The following is an 18,020-nucleotide window of genomic DNA, read 5'->3' on the forward strand; positions in this document are numbered from 1 at the left end:
TTAGAAATACAGTCATCAAAATGCTTTGTAGATTTATAATTAAAAACAACCCAGACAAACAATACCCCAACAAAAAACCTACAAGGATTTTCAAAATATTTTACTCCAGTTCCATATGCTGTTTCTCTGACATGTATAAGACCCAAGGGTTTGGGCCCCAAGGCCGAAGTATACTTTTCCCCTCTACCGGATCTATAGGTTCCTCAGGTCTGCAAAGTCCAAGGTGAGCACTCTGCGTTTGCTGCCTGGGTGGGTCATGTTGATGGGTGGTGCGTGAGGTAGAGGAGAAGGCTGAGGTCCTTCCTTCCCTTCCTTCTGTTGGCTGCATCAGAGTCAACAAGAACCCTTCCATCAGCAGCAGGAAGGCCATGGCTACGTGGACCAACCAGATGGGATTTTTTGTGCAAACAGCTGGCTTGCCTTGTTCTACTCGTCATAGTACTGATGGAATTGATTAAACTGATTGATTATTTTAGGGTTATGTAGGCAGATAGGAATATATAATAATAGGTAGGTCAAGAGTAAAGGGACTGTGGTCACCTGTGTGTCTCAAAATGAAAATGTAAACCCATATCTTGGTTACCAGATACTGTACCCTTTGGGGAGCCTGACAACTGAAAATTTAGAATTCATGTTTCTATCCCTTTAATGAAATATTTTCCAAATTCTTAAGCTTGATGGTGGCAACTCGATCATCAACTAGAAATGAGGATATTTTATTTGATGGATGTCTTTCTTCCCTGAATTATTTGTCTATTGATAGGAAAAACCTTTCAGAGCTATAAATTTGCATCACATTTAATGCATGTTTAATCATTTGCTTTTATTGAAAAGAATAACTTTTTTTTTTTTTAATTGGTACTGCACTAGAAAATCCACATGGAACGGTCTCCATACGTATGCATAAAGGCTCCTCTTCTGAAAAACAAAAGCTGGCTCTGGCTAAAGGTTTAGTTGAGTCACAGAACCAGTCGTGTAGCCGGTGCTCCAGCCTTTTGCTCCCAAACAGGAAAGGGTTTGCATCCTAAGTGACCTGATGCGGTTTTATAAAGTTGCATGGCCCTGCCCTTGGAGAGAGGTGGATTGTCTTAGGAAGGGAGACGTGGGATGAGAGAGCTGAATGAATGCACTGCACGATGTTTGGGGAACAGGGCATTTTATTCTGTTATGTTTTGATCTTTATTAGAAAACTGATTTCTACTGGGAAAATTTTTTCTGGGGATGGAGAGGAAAGGCCTGTAAGAATTTATCTAGGTGCTCCCAAACCAACATGGCTTAAGAAAGGACCATTTTCAAAAGGCAATCTCATGAATTTTAATAGGTTGGGGTTTAACAGTTCTACAAGGTTTACAATCAAAACCTTTTTTGGCCTGGCCGGGCGTGGCTCAGAGGTTGAGCATTGGCCTAGGATCCAGGCGATCGCGGTTCGATTCCCGGTCAGGGCACATGCCCGGGTTGCAGGCTCCATCCCCAGTCGGGGCCCCGCAGGAGGCAGCTGATGTTTCTATCTCTCTCTCTCCCTCTCTCTCCCTCTCCCTTCCTCTCTCTGAAATCAATAAAGATATATTTAAAAACAAAAACCAAAAAAAACCCCTTTTTTGTTTTGAATTTTTTTCTTTTGGTTAGCTCAACTCGATTAATAGTGAAGGAGTCCCATTCGTGATGCCAAAGAGAGTGTTTTCCAGCTGCCAGTTGGTGGGTCTCGAGAATGACTACAAGGAAAAATAATGTTGCTCGAGAAATGCTTTAAGCCCAGTTGATTGACAAGATTCAAGGAGGTGTACAGTGTTTGGATCTTGTGGCTAAAGCTTTACTTTCCCCGTTTTAATCTGGAAGGAGAGTAATTTATTTAAAACGGTTGAAGATGAAAGATTCCATAGAAGGTCTTGCTTTATCCATGTAGTAATTGTCGGAGCAATAAGCTAATATTTATTAGAGCTTCTCATTCAATCAGATATTTTTCTCTTTCTTATTTGTCAGTTTTATTGAGATATAATTGGCATGCAGCACTATGCAGGTGAAGGTGTACAGCATACTGGGTTGACATGCATATGTTGCAAAATGATCACCACAATAAGTTTAGTTAACACCCATTAACTCGTAGAGTCACTAAATAAATTTTCTTTCCTTGTGATGAGAACTTCTAGGATTTACTCTCTTAGCAACTTTCAAACATACCATACAGCACTGTTCCCGAGAGTCATCATCTTGGACGTTACATCCCCAGTAATTATTTCTCTCATGACTGGAAATTTGTGCCCCTGACCACTTCCATTCAATCATATTTTTAACTCTTTCCAGTCCGCCACTAGCCATTGGAAAGAATGATGAAGAAAGCTTTAGGTTTCTTTGTTGTAAATTCCTCAGATAACATGAATTTTTAAGTAGCCTTTTTTTTTTTTGGTCTTATGAAATGATCAATCACTTTTGAAAAAAGGGTTTCAGCAAAATGTAATTGAACAAATCTTACATTTAACAAATAAAACCATTCCTTTTCTTCTCTCAAAAGAGTTGCCTTTAAGTAGTTACCTTGAAAAACTTACCTTTAAACAGCAGTGTGTTTTTAAAAATCCCCAGATACCTTTTCTTTTTGTATAAAGAGGTAAAACACTTTTATTTGTTCATAAAAACTGGGGTTTGGGGGAGATAAGTCTTATTTTCCTTCATATAAGTGCCAAATTAAGATCTGTGGTGGGTTTTTTAAAGGGAAAAAATAAAACAGACCCTGGTAAGTTTTAAAACGTATATATATTTCCGGATAATGACTGCTTAAAATGACACGAGATTTCTGGAAGGCCTCAGATGCAAGCAGCCGGCGAGGTTACACATGGAAGATAGTAAGAATGACAATAAAAGATGCGGGGTTTTTTTAAAAAGTAGTTTTAGAAATCACAGTCTTTCCAAGCCTTATTCAGTCTAGTTTCCTGTCTAGACATGCAAATTGAACTGGAGAGTTGAAGCAGTTATTCAGATAATTCAAAGAAGAAAAAAATTTCCTCCCTGAAAAAAGAAGATTGGAGGAGCCCGAACTGCGTGGCTTGTTTGTCCTCACTGTTTGTCCACCAATTACCCAGATAATTGAACTTCACCCTGAGAGCTTGAAGAGGGGCTATAGGATATGAGTCAGGAAGAAATTTCACGAACATTTCTTTTTTTTCTTTCTTCTATGCATTCAACCTGAATGAAATGTATGTAATTTAAAGAAAAAGAAAGTAAGGCTCTTCTTGGGAAACCCTCTTTCAAGAAAATCTAAAGTTATTTTTCTGAGGGATAGACAAATGTAATGACTCCCCTCTCCCCAAAAAAAGTTTTCTCTAGACTAACTTTCTAAGTACCTTTCTTTTTTTCAGATGAGATGACAAATTTAACAGAAGACAAAAGAAACTCATTAGCTGTCAGCTGGATGTGATGCCCTGTGGCTCTGTTCACGTGGTATTTGTATATACTTGGGAATTGCACAATTTAAATAAAGGAATTATCACCAGAGTGTCTAGTACACATTAGGGTAGTTACTGATAGATGCTAAAGTAACAGCCAAGCTAAGAAATTATAAAGGTTCGAAATCTCAACAGTAATTACATCGATCCGGTCAGCTAAAGAGACACAATCTTTTAAAAATATTTTTTAAATCAATTACGAATATACTTTTACAGTTTTAATGTAAATATTTACGTAAAACTGAACTGCAAATTTCCAGGTAAACATTGGGTAGATTAATAGTCCACGAATTATATCAGATATTTAAATTAAATAAAATTTGAAAATCATGCCAGAAATTACTACTGCCACAGTCCATCAGAGGTCCCACTAGACAATCAGAAGCACAATATTTAAACCAGGATTAGTTCAATGAATATAAGAAAGAAGCTTATTGTTTGTCTTTTTCTTCAAATAGAGACTCGTGGACATTCAACAGAATCGCCCTCATTTTACGACTGCTTTAAAGAAAGGGTCCGGCACACACAAAATTTCAAAGGCAGTTCCACAAACAAACGTGTTACCCAAACCGTGTTCCCAAACATCAGGCATGAAATGGGTGGTATCAGCTCACAAACAGCCTAAGCTCTGTGGAGCTGGGTTGCAGAAATATAAAAAGAAAACAAAACCCAAAATGAAAAATTTCCCAAATTTAACTTTTAAGATTTTTTATTACAGTTTTGTAATACTTAAAGATTTTTTTCAAGATAGAATAATTAAATATTTTAAACTCTTAACAAAGCTTTTATAAAGCCTGTGGCAAAATACCGGTCTTAGTCATTAACTACTAAGCTAATGGTTACTGTTTAAAATGATATAATTATACCTTCTTTGACTTAATGTATTTTCAAAATTAAAATAAAAGTAGATAATTCTAAAATAATCTGAAAAACTGAATTTTGATTATTACCCAGTAATCAATTTGGCAATTGATTTGTAGTTCAGAAAAAAAAAGAAATGACTAAAAGATGTTTTTGAAGGAATCACGTCTTAAAAATATGCTGTGAGTATGAAAGAAATTTTACCACATGATTGATTATGTGAACGTTATTTTAAAAGAAACAACCAAATTAGAAAAACAGGATTTTATCCTTACAAATTATTTTGTTTAAATTTTGCCAAGCAGGAACATTTTCATTAAGGCAAGTTGATAACTATAGAAGTTCATTGTCAATTTAGTCCTGAAATCTGTCTTTAATAATTCAAAAATATTAAAAAGACCAAAATAAACAATTTTGGAGTAAGAATAAACATATGATACTATTAAAAACCAATATAATTAATTTCTCCCATGAGGAATCATTGGCAATTTCTAAATTTTAATATGAATTATTTCTAATTTACAAATATTCTTAAGAATAAAATTATTATAAATATATAAAACTCTTCTTATGTTTTTAAAAACAGCTTAAATTCTTGATGTTTGAAATACTAATATTTGAAATACTGAGATAAAGATAAGCTTATTTCACTAAAGGTTTTATTTCCAAGAAAAGCAAAGAATTACTAAGAAAATATTAATTGCTTAAGATTTTTTAATTTAAATTTTGAAAAACTGAATTGAAAAAATTATTATATCTATTTGTAAAACAATGGAAATGTATACATTCTGGATAGAAATTCTATTTAAAATATTTGCTAAAAACTAATCTTAACTAAATATAAAATTTTAAAAATTACTTTAATTAAGCTCTTTTTAGATTTGTAAAGCAGAATAACAAAATTTTAGTTTGAATGGCAAGTATTTATATAAGTTGGTATTTTATTACTCAGATTTTTGTACCCTTTAGCTGGAATATAAACCTTCCATTTACTTCTATTTTTTAAAAATAAGTTCTAATGATAGAATATACATTCTAGAACTAATTACACGTCCCTTTATTGGTTTTTAAAATGCATATAAAATCATGCACTTTTGTTTTACATACAAATACATGAACTAGTAACAAGAAACAGAAACTATATGGCATATTGAAATTTTCTTGCATTTTATTTTTTAAAAGTTGCTAAAACAATGATTTTAGAAAAAAAGATTATCTTTATTTTATCTGAGACTTGTAGTATCATAAGTATTACATGGGAAAACAATACTTTTAAAATTTTTTCTATTTTGCCAACCCTTGGTCTTAAATAAAAAAGCTGCAGCAGATTACAGTTTTGATGTAAAAGGTAACTCAAAACATGGGTTATAATTATATTTTACTAAACGATTTGCACTGACATAGGAATAAATGTTTTATATTCTATGGGATAAAAATAATAATTTTAATAAAGGCTATTACACAGAACAGAAACTACCATAGAAAGAATCAATAAAGAGGGGAATTTTAATACAGTTTTAGAACCTTCAAATCCATGGCTAACAAGTTACATTTACTTTACAGTACTTTATTTTATAAATTAATTAATCTCACAGTTTTGAATGTTAAGGAAGGATGGCTTGGTTTTAAAGGGTACAAAATGTTAATATGACTCAGTTCTAGCTACGTGACGTTTATAAACATTCAGTTGTCAGCTCCCCAGGCAACATAGTCCTGTGCAGATTTCTGGTTTTCATACAGATATACTGACATTATAAAAGCACAGTAATTGTCTTTATAATTATTATATAGAACTACACAAACATTAAGAGAAATTTAGGGGTAAACCCTACTATCTCCTGAATTTGCTATCTAAATGTACAAATATTAGTCCTTAATTTAAAAAACAACAACAATTAACTTGATTACAATGAACTGCATTTAAGAAAAATATATATACATTTCTGAGTTAAAATGACATCATTTAACAAAATAGTAATAGTGATATCTTATTAAATAAGAATCATGGATAAAAACTAAAATGACATGTTACTGTTTGATTACTATTTACATATGCATTTTCTAAATATTCAAAAAACATTTTAAAATAGTGATATTATATCTGTTAGCATGTAATTTTTTATTAACTTTTTAAAATTTCATAGTATTAAAAAATCTATATTCTGGTCTCTTCAAGTAGTTGCCAGAATTTCTAAAAGCCTAACAAGTGAATTGTGTTTGTTTCTAAAATATATTTTCAGATATTCTAAATTATATTCTTTTCCTTAGATTTTGATTGAAGAATTTGATATTAATACTAACCTTTAAAATCTGTACCATGATAAATAATAAATCTTTAAGTTTTGATCTTGCCTAATGTTTAAAATTTTTTATCTGTATTTTAAAAGTATTATTAGAAAAATTGAAAAGTACTGGCAAAATTTTCCTTTTGCTAATTTAATGCAAGTAGTAATAATGTTTAAAACTCTCAGTATTGGTCCAGAAGTTTTTGCCCTCATGACGTTATTATTATTATTTTTTTTTTACAAAATGCCCTATTGAAAGAAATATATAATTATAGTTTAAAATGTTTGCAACATGCCACATAAAATAAATATTACAAAGTAATGATTTTTTAAAAATTACTAAGGAAATTGGACTCCCTCTCAATGAAACTTTATTTTTCTCTTATAAACAAAAATTTTTCTTTACCTTTTTGTAGTCAGCTTCCCATGTCTTGTTTTTTTCAGTGATATCCCATTTTGCTGAAGAACCTTCTCTTTGAAGCTTACCCCAAATAAAAAAGATTTAAGCATTTTCAATGACATCATTATCGGTTCGTGCTTGGAAACTATCAGCTATGTCTCTTTTGCTCTCCAAATAATACCAAAAAAAACCTACAAAAAAAAACCACCAAAAAAAACCCCCACACAAAAACAAAACAAACCTTATGGCCTTCATCACTTTTCACTGTCACTATGGACTAGAATTTTAAAAGCATTTTTAATCCTCAAGATTTGTTAGGCATTCAGATGAGCACGAGCTCACAACCTGCAGATAGAAATCAGCTACCTGAAAAGATGTTTCTCAGCGCAGGGTGGGGTAAAAGTAGCTTTACAGTTGTTTGTATGGAGAATACAATAAATAATAGCACAAGAAGAAACTCTGTGTTTTTAATACTCCCAACTGTAAACCTACTTTTGCCCCACCCTGAGTAAGTGTCAGTGAAAATGGACAAGACCACTCCACCCCCAGGCAAATATTCAGGTTACTTTGATTTAAAAACATTATGTCCTAATACACATTCGGCTGGGTTAGAGCTGGCCTTCAGAGCTGTGCTAACATTCTATATATTTTTTTTTAACCCTGCATTATAGCCACGACCAGAGAAGTGGATGAATGTATGGAAGCATACGTACACATATATTCTTTTGGTTTTATATATCTAAATAATTTTCAAACAAGTAATATTGGCTTTTGTAACATTATTTGACTGACTTAATCAAAAGTGTCGTGGGCTGTACCACGTGAGCATTTAAGAATGCCACTCAGCTTTATTGATAAGCCATAGCATTAATCTCATAACCACATTTCACCCAGTGTCTGAGTCTATGTTTATCATTGAGACTTGGCCGAACACGAACCGATCCCTAACCAGTTTTTTCCCATGTCGGTGGATTTGGAAGTTGATGTACGCAGGGCTAGTCTTCTAGGGAAACGTGGATGGGTTGGAAAGGGGAGCGGGGAAAAGAGGCATCTTTATTCCTCTCTGTCTACAACTTGGAAAAATCTAGTTAACTGCCAGTTCTGACAAAGCCTATTTGCAACCCCTTTGTATTGAACTATTTGTCCAGACTTCTTGACAAAATATGACAGTTTTCACAATATTACAATTTCCCAAATGAGCTGTGTCAAATGATTCTAATGGGGTCCTGTGACGTCTTGGCATTTAAGTTGTGGTCACTTGTGGTATTTTTGTTCGTGATAGGAGTAAATCTGGTTCATTATCTCTAAATGTACCTTGAGAAAGCTACTATTATATTTTTGTTTGTCCTTAGCATTTTTTCAATTTTCTTTGTTTCCAAGCTTTAAATGCATCGGGCGATTCTAATTACAGGGATTACAGGGTCTTTGGTCTAGAAGAGATCAATGGTAGGTGGTTCGGGCCCCTTGGTGGGCCCATTCATCGGGCTCCTTGAGCTGCCTGGGGATGTTTCCCTCCTTGGGAATCACTTCTCTCTATGTCTACGAGGAAGGACACACTGCCTCAGCCACAGGCTCGATGGGCTTTAGAACTAATTTCATTTGGTGAATTCCTAGTGAGCGCAGCTTCTTTTCTGTACTGAATGATAGCCTTTTAGCCTTCCCTACAACAAAGACAGTCTTCAGTCTTTTCCTTTAGTCCCCAAAACTTCCCAGAAAAATCAATAAATAACTTAGTTGTTGGCCACCTCCCCTTACCACTCTCCTGAACAAAGCCTTGAAAGCAAAAAAAAAAAAAAAAAAAAAGGCAAATATAAGAAGTAAAGAGTGCAAAGGGGCTATGGTGATCTAAAAACTCAGAAATCCATCACTGGCCATGGCACTGGCTGCAGAGCCCCTCAGCATATGTGCAGATGGACAGACAGGCTGCACGCACGTCCTTCCCCACGTGATCATCCCTGCTGATGCCTTCCTGCCCTCATTCAGTGGCATGCGACAGGAAACCACCTTTCTCTTCTCCTGAAGAGTGGCCAGGAGGTACAATTCTTCATCTTTTAGTTTGGGGAGCTGTTCTCTTTCTATTGGGCAGTTTTTGTTTTTGACCCCTTTGCATCTAGTTAAGAAGGTAAACAGTTCAGCAAGCCGTGTGACCCTGGTTAGTCATTTTACCTCTCTTGTCTTCATCTGTAGAGCGAATCAATCGTATGAGATGACCTCTGAGGATCCCCTCCAGCTTGAAAGGCCAGTGTTTCCCTTACTGGGCATGTGGAGGTGACCAGCAAGTACTTGTCAGGTAAGTGAGGCTGACACTGCTTCCCGGGCAGCTGAATGCCTGTGAAGGACGGCCTAGTGCAGAGCCCCTTAAACTGTAAGCTTCATTCAGAAAAATCTCCTTTATAAGAAAACAAAACCTCTTTCCTGTGAGCACTGATAGTTCTATAGTGTGTGTGTATGTGTGTGTGTGTTCTTATTTTGAGGTTGTTTGGATTCTGCTTTTCCCAAGCTGTCCTTTGCCCTCATTTTGGGAGCAGTTCACTTAGACTTTCTCTACATAAGTTATTGTATCAAATAGAAACATTTCTGCAGAGGTATTTTTGTAAATGTACGTGTGTGGCATGTTGGCATGTGTTTTAGAAGGAGGATCTTAAGGGGGTGGCATGTAGCTGAGTGGTGCCGGGCATGCCTCGCTCAGTTCTGATGATATCTGTAAATATTTTCTGCTTCCTACTTTTGTTGTTATATGCTTATTAAAAGAGAAGAAAGTAACGTAGGAAAGCATGAGGTGATATACTTTGGCTACCGTGGAAAGAAGAGGTAGCTTTACCTTTTCCCCATACAGTTTTACCTCAATGAAAAAACAAAATTTGTATTTTCTTAACTCGGGCGGTCATATGTAAGCCAATGAAAATAACAGTTTAAAAATTATAGCATAGCACATATTTTTAAGGTTGCTTTGTGGCTTCTGGGAGAAGGAGAAGGTATGAAAAATAAAGATTAAAAAAGCATGTTGTTTAGCTGTTCCAAGCTATGTTCTTACCCTAAATGACATGGAATCAAAAAGCCCTCAAGGCAGCTTCAAGTGTCGGAGTTTGCAGAATCCTTCACCACCTTCCCTTGTTTGCATTAGTTTTTGAGAGACTCAGTTTTTGGGAGACGTGTTCATTTCTAGAAAAACAAGTAGATTACCGATGAAATTGAAGAGAAGAGATTATGTTAGTTAGGCTACCCATTTTCTCTACTCTTCTGATCATTTCCTATAAAAGGGACAAGAGAGACCTTTCACCCTGGTCTTTATGACTGAGCATGACTTAAAATTTATGTAGGGCAACTTCCAGTGTTCTTCCCCACCCCACAAAATACCTCTTCATTTTTTATAAATTTTCATTGAATTTATTGGAGTAACATGGGTTAATAAAATTATATAGGTTTAAGGTGTACAATTCTATAACATATCATTTGTTTATTGTATTGTGTGCTCACCACCCCAAGTCAAGTCTCCTTCCGTCACCATTTACCCCCCTTTACCCTCTCCTATCTCCCCCAGCCCCCTTTCCCTGTGGCAGTCACCGCACTGTCGTCTGTGTCCATGAGGGTTTCTGTTTTTGTTTTGCTTTATCCCCTCACCTTTTTCACCAGCCCCCAAACCCCTGTCCCCTCTGACAGCTGTTAGTCTGTTCTCTGTATCTATGAGTCTGTTTCTATTTTGTTCATTAGATTCCACATATGAGTGAAATCATACGGTCCTTGTCTTTCTCTGCCTGGCTTATTGCACTGAGCACAGTACTCTCCAGGTCCATCCCTGCTGTCGCAAAAGGTAAGGTTTCCCTTTTTTATGGCCTAGTAGTATTCCATGGTGTAAGCGTACCACTCATCACTTTTTTATCCGCTCCTCTACTGATGGCACTTGGGCTGCTTCCAAATCTTGGCTACTGTAAATAATGCCGCAGTGAGCCTAGGGGTGCATATATTCTTTTCATCACTATGGCCTCGTGGTATAGTTTGATATCAGGCAGCATGATTCCTCCAACTTTGTTCTTCGGGGTCTTTGTGGTTCCATATGCATTTTGGGGATGTTTGCTCTAGCTCTGTGAAATGTGCCTTTGGTATCTTGATGGGATTGCATTGAATCTATAGATTGCTTGGGTAGTGTGGCCATTCAATGATGTTCATTCTTCCTGTCCGTGAGCACGGTGTGTGCTTCCACTTATGTGTATTCTCTTCCATTTCTTTCTTCAGCGTCCTATAATTTTCCAAGTACAGGTCCTTTACATTTTTTGGTTAAATTTCTTCCTAAGTATTTTTTTAATGGAATTGTTTTCTTAGTTTCTCTTTCTGGGAGTTCATTTTTGGTGTATAAAAATGCAACTGATTTCTGGATGTTGATTTTGCTACTTTGCTGAATTCGCTCATCAGTTGTAGTAGTTTTGGGTTGGAATCTTTCGGGTTCTCTGTAAACAGTGTCATGTCATGTGCGCATAATGACAGTTTTACTTCCTCCTTTCCAATTGGGGTGCCTTTTATGTTTTCTTCCCGTCTGATGGCTGTGTCTGGGACTCCAGTACTATGTTGAATAAGAGTGGTGGAAGTGGACACCCCTGCCTTGATTCTGATCTTAAGGGAAATGGTTTTAGTTTTTGCCCACTGAGTATGCTGTTGGTTGTGGGCTTGCCATATATGGCCTTTGTTGTGTTGAGGTATGAAGCCTCTATTCGCGTCTCTGCCCTTTCCACCAGTCTCAGCGTGACTCCTGTAAATCCTTGGTTATAAGACTTCTGATCAGATATTCTTCAGTTGGTAATTCAGGTTGATCGTTCTAAATTTTAGTTGTAATTCCAGTTTAGTCCTGGGAGGAGGTGAGTGCAACACCCATCTACTCCACCACGGTCTCAGATTTTCTACCTCTCCCTTTCTTACAACTAGAAAATCTAAATAATCCAGTTATTCTATGGATTATTATAATTTCACTTTTACTGAATTAACTAAATGATTGAAGGAAAAGTGAATTTTATCTGAATTTCAGTGAATTTGTTCTGTAGAAAATTACAACGTTTGTATCTTGTATAGATTGAGCTATATAGACCTGCACGGGATGATTAGGCAAAACAACCTCATTTTAAACTGTGACTATATTTAGGGTTTTATGGTCCCTTGTCCCACTTTCTTTGCTCTCCAATGCACACTGATTATTGAGGAAAAAATATCTATTTGAAATTCCACAGGATATTTTATCAGTTCTCATCAGTGTTTGATTTAAAGTGACATCCCCAATAGGCACAAGGGCAAGATTAGAAGACGCCTGATGATCCATCAGATAATGGGCCTGGAGCAGTTCAGAGGGGGCATTGATTCCTTAGCAGAACTGGATAGAATTAGCCACTCTAAAGGTGGCTTTTGTCTAAGAACACGTGTACTGTCACTGACGACAGAATAGAGACTTAAGGAAATTGGATTACAAGTGGAGAAATTAGAGTATGGCCTGGGTATTAGGAAATTATTGTTCATTTTGTAGGAGTGACAGTGGCATTCTGGTTATGCAGGAAAATGTTCTTTTTAGGCCTGCACAGTGAAGTATTTGGGAGTGAAATGCCATATCTGTATTTTTTAGAGTACTTTAGCAAAAACATAAGAGAGGTTGTCAAATATGACTAAATGTTAATAACTATTGAAAAGAGATGATGTTTGTTATACTTTTTCTACTTCTCTTTGTTTGAAAATTTTCATAATAAACAGTAAAAAAACCTAATTGAGATAATATTTTTATGCATGCACAAGAGAGGAGCATGGATTTAAAATTCCTCTGGACTGACAGGCAAATTCGATGTTCCGAAGTGAGGCTTCAGTTCTTGGAATATCGTTGGTAACTCATAAACCAGCATAAAATGAAAATCCTGTGCAAAATTACTACTTATTTAGTTTTTAAATGCATTTAAAATTCTAGAATTGAAGCTACAATAAAAGCATGGTAGACATTTAAAAATGAAGACGTACTCATTTTTACTTACCTGAGCTGAATGCTGAAAAGTTTGGGTTCTGATCTCAGGGTGAGGTGGAAAGTTCCTTGGGGAAGGTCACAGAAATACAAAGTTTTGAGAAACTTAGGTTCCTGGATAAGCACTTGAGAGGAAATTAAAGTAGCCAGAATCATGGTATAAGCGAACTGAAAGTCTGAAGCTAATGACATAAATTATGAAAATATAAACTGGACTGAGATGATTTTATTTTGGTCTTTGGAATTACCAGGTTAATGTGCTTCTTAAAAATGCTTCGTCTTTTGAATAGTCATTGCTACAGTAGTTGTATTCTACCCAAATAACATAATACTCTTTTGATGTGTCAGTATAGCATTTATCACAAAATGTATGTTTTTATATATTTATTGCCATGAGACCACAGAAAGAAAATATACTCTAATAGGGAAAGGATAGCTTCCATTGTAAAATTCTGGGACAGCCTAGCTCCCATTGGGTTGACTTCAGGTCCTTGATTCTTTGCTGTACACAAATGCATGCCTAAATCGACTGTCATCATCATAGTTAACACATCACATTGATTTAAAAATATAAATGTCCCCTATACAACCCATGCCAGTCCCAGTTTTGTTTATGCAGGGAAGAAAATCTTTCCTTTTAAACACCAATTTATTTTTCAATTAATAAATATAAATTGGGCTCATTTTGAAGTACCAGGCTTATGTTTCACCAAATCAACATCACCGATTGAAATGACTTTAAACCTATACTCAATACGAGGTGATTTTTAATGGATATGAAGCCTCTGGTGAACTTGGTCTTCCAAAAAACAGACACTGGTGATTTACTGGTACAAAGTCCAGCTGTGTGACAGGAGGAGCAGGTGGGCAAATCCAGAGTCTTTGATTCCTTGGACTTTGCTTTGTAGTCAGAGAAGGACTGTGGTTCAACAGGTAGACCCTGGACTAAGAAACATAAGACAAGAGCTATTTTAAAGTCTTAAAATTTAAGTGTGTCTCTGTAGTTAGCACTACATTAATAAGTGGTATTTTTTTAAAAGAGCAGGGTGCATTACTTCTAGGTTCCAGGTCCAGTCCTGGTTTTCCTACTACTGACCTGAAGGTCTTCATCTGCAAATGAAGAAATCTCTCATTAAACAATTGCTAACATTTCTTCAAACTGTTTACTCTGTGCCCTGCATCATTTTGAATGCTTTACATTAAACTTTTTAAGATTCTCACAACTCCGTCAAGTAGATATTGTGATTATGCCTAATTTATCAATTAGGAGACTAGACATTCTGAGATAATCAAGAGCTGGGTAATCAATGTGTTTTAGAATGGGGAGGGTCCATGGAAATCATTTAGTCAGAGAAGCAATGCATTGAAGTGGTTAAGAGTGCAAACTCTATACCCCAAATATGTGGCTTTCAAACTTGGATCCCTCCCTCAATGGGAATACCCCTTGGGCAACTGACTTAACCTCTGTTTGCCTTAAATTCCTCATCTGTAAAATGGGGCTGGTAATAGAATCTGCATTATAAGGTTGTTAAGAGTAAATGTGCAGGGCTTAGAACAGTGTCTGTCAGCTGGGAAGGTCTCAGTAAATGCTGCAGTTGAGGATTAGGACACGGGCGATAATAGGGACTGGCAAAGCAGACACTGTTGTTTTACTTAGGAGACCGTGTGGCATTATTAAGGATTAGGTCAGAAAAAGGCTGCTGGTAACAGTGGTGCCCTTGATGGAAAGAATGGAGTATTTCGTGATACCAAATGGTTTCTTAGAGAGAAAGGAATTAGGCTGAAGAAACAGTGTGGAGAGGGAATTGTTGGCCTAAAAAAGGCAGAAAGATGTGTGCTATATTGTCATTCAGTAAAAAGTTTATAGAATTGTGACAGCAGTAAAACAGAGAAATGAGACCCAAATTTGGGTGCTCATATGGAGTTATTCCAGTTTCTCTGGATCATCATAGACACAGATAGAATGTTTGAGCTAAATGGGACCTTGGAGATTGTCCTGTACAACCCCCTCATTTTACATTTTCTATGAGAATAACAGTTGGTGAAATTTGGCCAGTATCGCAATACAGTGAAGCCAGGGAAATTTGTGAGGAATTTCAAGTAAGGCTGAAGGGAAAGAGAGAGAAAGCTCTGTCACTTCTAGAGTGATGCCAGGTAGGAAAGCCCAGTAGGGAAAGAAGTGAATTTTCCCAAATTAATTAAAAAAGGGAGAGAGGGAAGAAGGAGAGAGAGAACTAATTTTATGCTAATCAGTGTTAGACTGGATCTTCGGTTAATGTTTTAAAAGCCCATGATAAAGAAAATTCTCGTTTTCACTATTTCTAGGAACTTGGTTTCCCAACAGGGAAAGGCAGTTGGGGGAAAGAGTTTGGCAGCGTTGGTGGTTCCAGCAAAGCAAGAAGCGGCCCGTCCACAGCTGGGGTTGTAACTCGTAAGCAGTTAATGTTCGTCTGTTAACCTGTTGCTGTTTAGAATAACTGTTATCTGAACTTTTTAAAAAATCCCTTTCAACTAGGTTTATGCTTAGCGCTTTCTTTTCAAAATGGGTTAATTTGGTGCCGAGGCCTGAGGAGGGGAGGGGGCAGAGTAAGCAGCTTGGGGAGTTCCCTTTACAATCCTCCAAGCCAGGGGCGGGGTGGCGGGAGTTTCTCGAGGGGTTTAAAGGCTCCCCACTGTGCTTGCTCCCCAGTTACAATAGCCCTGGTTAGTGAATGAGGGCTGGATTGTCTGTTTGTGTGGAAAAATAGAAGCCAACAACACAGAGGCTAAAGCAAAGATAAGGTTTTTCTGGCTCTGAACCCACTTGTGTATTATTCTGTATAAAAAGCACTTACCTACCATGTCAGTATTTTAAAAAGGGGCTTTTAGTTTGTCTTTTTTTTATTATTATTAAAAGAGAAAAACACTGCTGTTATTTCTGCCCGTATTATTGTCTGCGCTGCTGTCGGGTTTGAGGACACTGGGGGCTCTCCATGTGCACCCCTCCCCCCTGCCCAGCATCCCAGGCCACCCCCACGCTGCGAGGAAGGTTCGGGAACCCCGGGAGAGGTGAGGCACAGGCTCCACCTTAGCTCAAGCCTCTCTGGTTTTTGCCTTCTGATCCTGACTCCCCCGGCTGCTCCCACTTCAGCATCTGCTGGTAGTCGGGTGATGGAATCACGTTAGAGAGGAGCCCAGCGTGGTCACAGGCTAACCTTCAGTCCTTTGGGAGCACAGGACAAGGTGACAGGAGTGGCAGAACTCAGGCTGTGATCTGCCCCGACACTGGCTGGGCCCGGGAGTGGCCAACTCTCCCGCCCTCATAGGAAACCTCCACTTTGCGTTTGCAGAATCGTTTGTACTAGAAAGGTCACAGCCTTTGAAAATATGGCTTTGGAAGTGGAAAGTAGGCAATAGTGAACTCAGGGAGACGGATTTTTAGGATTCCTGCCTGTGAATTTTATAGGGGAAAGTGAGAATTATGCTGTTTTCCCCCAACTTCATTTTCCTAGATCTGTTTTCCAATTCTTCCCTCTATGTGTTTGCACCATACTCCACTTAGCTTTTTTATTTTTACCACATCAACAAGATCGGCCTAACACTCTTCTCCCCCACATTTGAGGGCATACTCTGATTTTTGTGTTGCTCTAAAGTGTCAAGGTTAGTTATGAGCAAGGTACTTTCAGAGATACGAATGGCGATGTCCATGGTTGACATGCTTCCTTGGGGTTCTAACTTACCCAAGCTCTCCAGCTTTATTCGTCCATAGTGGACCCCCAAATGGGGTGTCCGGGTGAAAACAGCAAAGAGCTAGGGTCTGGTGAATGCAGGCCCACAGGTTCCTGGAGGGGAGGGCGAACATTTACGTTTGGAATATGAAGAGGTAGCATGAGCCAGACTGTGACACACGCATCAAAACACAGACACAAAGTCAGAGTATGCCCTCCAAAGTGGGGGACAGGAATGTTAGGCCGATCCTGTCGATGTGGTAAAAATAAAAAAAGCTAAGTGGAGTATGGTGCAGTCACATAGAGGGAAGGACTGGAAAACAGATCTAGGAAAATGAAGTTGGGGGAAAACAGCATAATTCTCACTTTCCCCTTCTAGAGTTTGAAATAGTAGATCCTTATGTGAAATTAGGAGAACTGTAAGGAATCTGAACATTTTCTAAGCAGAAGATAATTTTTCTTTGGCGAGAAGGCATGTGAGTTAATGAATGTGAGCCTGCATTAAAATGGAGAGAAAATTATGAGCAGAAAGAGGGACAGGGACCAGGAGGATAATTGTTTTAAAATTTTTAGCCTAAATCTTACTCTGTCTTAAAGTATTTAGTGTTTCCATCTTAGAGTATGAAGTGTTTTAATTATCTCTTTTTGGAGAAATTGATTTGAAGCTAGTAAAGCCTTTTAAAAGTTAGAAAGTTTTGATTTTTTTCTTTCACATATTTATTAGAAATTTATACTACAGAACCTATGTATAAAACAGACATTATTATGTATTAAAAAGCATCTTAAAACATATAAAGAGAGTTAATGACTAAAATATATTGAAAGAGTACTAAAACTACTCAGTTACAAATAAGACCCACAAGATATGCCAGTGGCAGAATAAAATGCAGAACAAGCAGTAAGTATAAGAAACGACCTTCTTAGGATGGTTCTGTAATAAAATTTAAAACAGGATGATTTCTTAATTGGCAGCTTTGATTTAATTTAATTATATTTAAGCCTTGCTGTCTAAAATTAGGGCTCAAAAAATTCAAATATCCATTATCCTGTATTATGATTTTTCACAGAGTAGAAGTGATAATAACCATTAACCTGTTTTTATTTCTGTAGGAAAATGTCAAAAGTTTTATTTGCTGAGGAATCGGGGAGACTCTTTTAAAGGTGAAACTTTCACTTTTAGGTAAGGAAACATTTTCTTTTATCTCTCTATCTGTTGAAAAGAAAATATTTCAATTAGAGGAAAGAAGTAACATGTACTTAAGCTTTGCTCATCCTAACTGATGTAAAACATTATGAAGATGATAGAAAGCCAGATTTTTATGTTAAATAAAACAGATTAGTTGG

The 18,020-nt window shown here is 36.8% G+C and overlaps 1 long non-coding RNA gene across 1 annotated transcript in view; it reads left to right on the top strand.

Moving 5' to 3' along the window:
- The window catches only part of LOC308565440, a 67,312-nt gene that overhangs the window by 36,933 nt on the left and 12,359 nt on the right, over positions 1–18,020 (top strand). The window contains exons 4-7 of the long non-coding RNA XR_014000040.1: positions 9,171–9,273; positions 10,695–10,794; positions 15,295–15,400; positions 17,787–17,856. This is a non-coding gene — a long non-coding RNA (uncharacterized lncRNA). The remainder of the gene's footprint in view (positions 1–9,170; positions 9,274–10,694; positions 10,795–15,294; positions 15,401–17,786; positions 17,857–18,020) is intronic.

Source organism: Miniopterus schreibersii (assembly GCF_964146895.1).
Source record: "Miniopterus schreibersii genome assembly, chromosome: 12".
Classification (NCBI taxonomy): domain Eukaryota; kingdom Metazoa; phylum Chordata; class Mammalia; order Chiroptera; family Miniopteridae; genus Miniopterus; species Miniopterus schreibersii.